Below are 3,882 nucleotides of genomic sequence, written 5' to 3'. Positions count from 1 at the left end.
ATATCATACTTTCTCAATTTACTCAATTTGAATGAAATTATAAATATTAATCACTATCGGAACTGAATTCCCTCGCATCTTAGAACATTCAAATAATATTTAACCCCTTATATAGTCATGTTCATTAGCACAATAAGATATTAATCTTATTGATCTTCTTCTTTTATATTGTACAAAGTAGATCAAAATAATTATTGCACCAAAAGTTCTACAATATTCTAAAATTGAAGTTAGAAAGATAAAGATAAGCATGATTTAACTCATTGCCTGTTTATATCAACTAAAAAAAATAATTTATAATATAATGTTTATAACTAATAAATGATACACGACTTTAATTTCATATTAGTACAATATGCTATGGGAAAATACAATAATATTTGCAGTGAGAATTTAAATATGATGAACTTGAAAAAATTAATATTCATAAGTATTTGATTTGTTGAATTTTGAGCATTGTCCATTGAGCATCGGTCGCGAAATACTCACGGAAATTTTGATCTTTGAGATAGTAACCCTAGTGTCGGGTAAATTTTATAGATAGTTATACAACTATCATTTTTTCACTTAAGTCACTTAAACTATCATTCAAAATACAACATCACTAAACTTTTAGTATACTACTAAAATCACACAATTTAATGTACAAATTAATTGTTAATCATAACATATTGAAATATCGTATAGACATATCAAGTGTTAATCCTAACCTATATAAATATAGTGGATTAGTAATTTAGTACCATAACTTATTAATTTTTGAAATCAATTATTATATCACTAAAATCTAAAGCAACAATATTTGCAATGTAAAAAAATTAACTATCTAATATCAATATTAGTTTCTTCATATTTAATGTATAACGTGTAAATTTATTTTATTGCTAAAATTTTCATTGCACATTTCGATTCCAAGATAAATTTTTATAAGTCTTTAAAAATGTATAATATATTAAAAGATCACTAACTTAAATCTTCAAAGAGCACAAATTATAATTTTTATAAAATGTAAAGTACATGAATGTTGATTCATAAAATTTTCACCAAATATACAGAAAATAAAATGAATATGCAACATAACCTGTATATTTAGTTGACTTGATAAATCAAGAAAAATTTATTCTAAAAGAATACTCAAAGTAAATTAAGATTCTAGTTAGAATGTCCATACATATTACTTGAACGCTTCATCTTATCCAACATGTGATGGCAAAAATTAATTAACTTTTACTGGGTGTAGTCTTCTTATATCTATAATCTATATCTATAATCTATAATATACTAAAAGTGCGAATACCTTACAAAAGTGATTTGAACTTTTTACCCTTCAGTAAAACACTCTCCTTTTGACAAAATCGTCTTTTTTACTATTTTTTCAAATTATAATTATACATAAATACTAATAATATATGTTTTTGGAAAAACAAAAAACCACCATTATTAAAAGAGTCCTAATTATAGTAACTTATATTTGGCAAAGAAGGAAAATTTTGTGTTAATATTCTTTTTGGTTTAGAAGTCTGTATTCTTTTATCATAGTACAATTAATATTCTACCATTATTAAAAGAGTCCTAATTATAGTACTTATATTTGGCAAAGAAGGAAAATTTCGTGTTAATATTCTTTTTGATTTACGAGTCTCTATTCTTTTACCATAGAATTTAAACATATATATAAAGTTGGCTAAAAAGACTCAAAAGCAGAAAATTTTTGTGCAAAAAGGAGAAAAAAGCATGTTACGGTTCTTTTTTCTTTCTGTTAGCTCTCAATTAACCTTAAACTTTCTTCCTCTTATTCAGGTGATCAAGATTAGAGGAATGATGAAGCTAAGCCGCCAGGTCACTTACGTTGGCCGCACATGCTAGCAGATCAGCTGCGTGGCCTAAGTTTGAGAGAAATTGGTGGTGGATTTTCTAAGCACCATCTATTCGTGCGGCATGTTATGTCATTGCAAAACCATCCACTATGGTGCAGAAATACAAAATTTTTAAAAAGTTTGAGGACATCGAATGCAGTTTATTGTGGTAACTTCTTTGATATGCATGTCTTAAGTCTTATATCTTCAATTATGGGAACTCAGTGATAACCATCTTTTTGAGAGTGGCTGAGTGCCCTAAGACTCGGCTATATAACTTCATGTGTAGCTTCTCAACTTCGTGTATATAGTTATCACCTGATCTTTTGTACAATGATATAATAATGTCTCCCAAAAGCAGAGTGGTCCCATTTTGGCGATACAGTTACCCTAGAAGCATGTTGCCCACTTTTTAAATCCACCTTGATTTGCTTCTTCTTTCTTTAAATTATTTTATGTGGATTTTCAAAATTATAGCACTATTTGGTTGTCTATCGATGAAGCCAATGTTATAATTTTGGTTTTGTGACTCAAAGTCAGTCTGATGACGATTTGCTTTGTCACACTACGTGTTGGTTCCATTAAGTTAGCAGAATACTACAATTCTTCGGACTATGTTATAGCTATTAAAGATTTGTTTCCGTCATCTTTCTCGGCTAACGTATATTTTAGTCGTTTTATTTTTTTTTAATATTTAGTTGTTATATTGTGCTTTTCAAGATAAAGTTTTTCGAAGACATAATTTATATTATGATGTAGTTTAATGGGTTTTTATCTTTTATTATGTATTAATGCATTGTCTTGCTATTTGTTCGTATAAGCAATCATTGTATCACTCGTAGTTTGATGATTCCTTGTACCTTGAATATCGAATATCGTATTATTTTGTTACCAACGTTTTCTTACTATCGGTTATTCTTGTACTTTCGTTACTTTTTTTTTTTTTCTGAACTATTATGAACTATGTGAGCTGAGGATCCATCCGAAAATAGAGGTCGGATGTCGATGGCAATTCAAGTATTAAATCTTAAGTTGTTTTTCTTTATTTTTTTTAGTTGTATCGTCTCTCGCTCCTGTGGCCATATATATGACAAGGACGAAGCCATCATTGACATGAGAATCGTCCATTCAAGTGGCAAGAAGCTAAGCACGAAGTACTTGATCGTATGAAAGGATTTGCCAGCGAGAAAAGCTACTAGGGAGAAAGAAAGATACTTGTAAAAATTACAAGACGACAAACATACATGACGAATATTTGCGCCGAGGATGTCACAACAATAGGTGGGGGAGTGTGTCACAACCCAACATATATAGCTTGTGGTGAACTTTGAATCCAGTTAAAGTTGTGTAAGTTTGTTTTTGAAATCACTGATAGATCATATTTATGGTATTCGAATTGATTGCGACATTCTTTTGAGTTGAAAAGGAAGAATTTATGAGTTGATAAAAGTTCAAAGTAAATGTATATATTGTTAGAATTTATGTAAAATTTAAGAAATATTAAAATTTTAAATACTTAAAAAATATGTAATTAATCAAAGGTTACACGTGCGAGGCACGTGAGATTAAACTAGTAGTAGTAAATTGCTAGGGCATTAGAACATCTAGATTAATTGACAGTTGGTACAATATTCTTTTCCATATATTTCTATTATATAGAAGAGGTGGTTTCGACCACCTCTTGCAATTACCAAAAAACCAACTATTTTCACTTAATTACATATCATGCCCCAATATATAATAATTTTATTATTTCATCATAATAGTTTAAATATTTAAAATATTCTATTAATTTATATTAATTAACTATAATTTTTTTTTATTTAATTGTCTATCATGTTCAAAACTAATTTGTTACCACAAATCACAATAATTAACAACTTACAATATTTAAAAGACATAGAGAAATTTTGTTGACTCTTACCAAGAAAAACCCTCTACTCCCACTTAATTACATACCATGCCCCAATATATAATAATTCCATTGTTTCATCATAATGATTTAAATATTTAATATATTCTATTA

The 3,882-nt window shown here is 28.1% G+C and overlaps 1 long non-coding RNA gene across 1 annotated transcript; it reads left to right on the top strand.

Annotated features, from left to right (window-relative positions):
- Nucleotides 1–1,729: 1,729 nt before the first annotated feature.
- Nucleotides 1,730–3,262, top strand: LOC107869599. Its single transcript, XR_001673858.2, has 2 exons — nucleotides 1,730–2,025; nucleotides 2,912–3,262. It is a non-coding gene; the product is annotated as an uncharacterized LOC107869599 (long non-coding RNA).
- The last annotated feature ends 620 nt before the right edge of the window (nucleotides 3,263–3,882 follow it).

This window comes from Capsicum annuum, chromosome 4, assembly GCF_002878395.1.
Source record: "Capsicum annuum cultivar UCD-10X-F1 chromosome 4, UCD10Xv1.1, whole genome shotgun sequence".
Lineage (NCBI taxonomy): Eukaryota > Viridiplantae > Streptophyta > Magnoliopsida > Solanales > Solanaceae > Capsicum > Capsicum annuum.
This window is presented reverse-complemented; position numbering and strand designations above follow the sequence as displayed.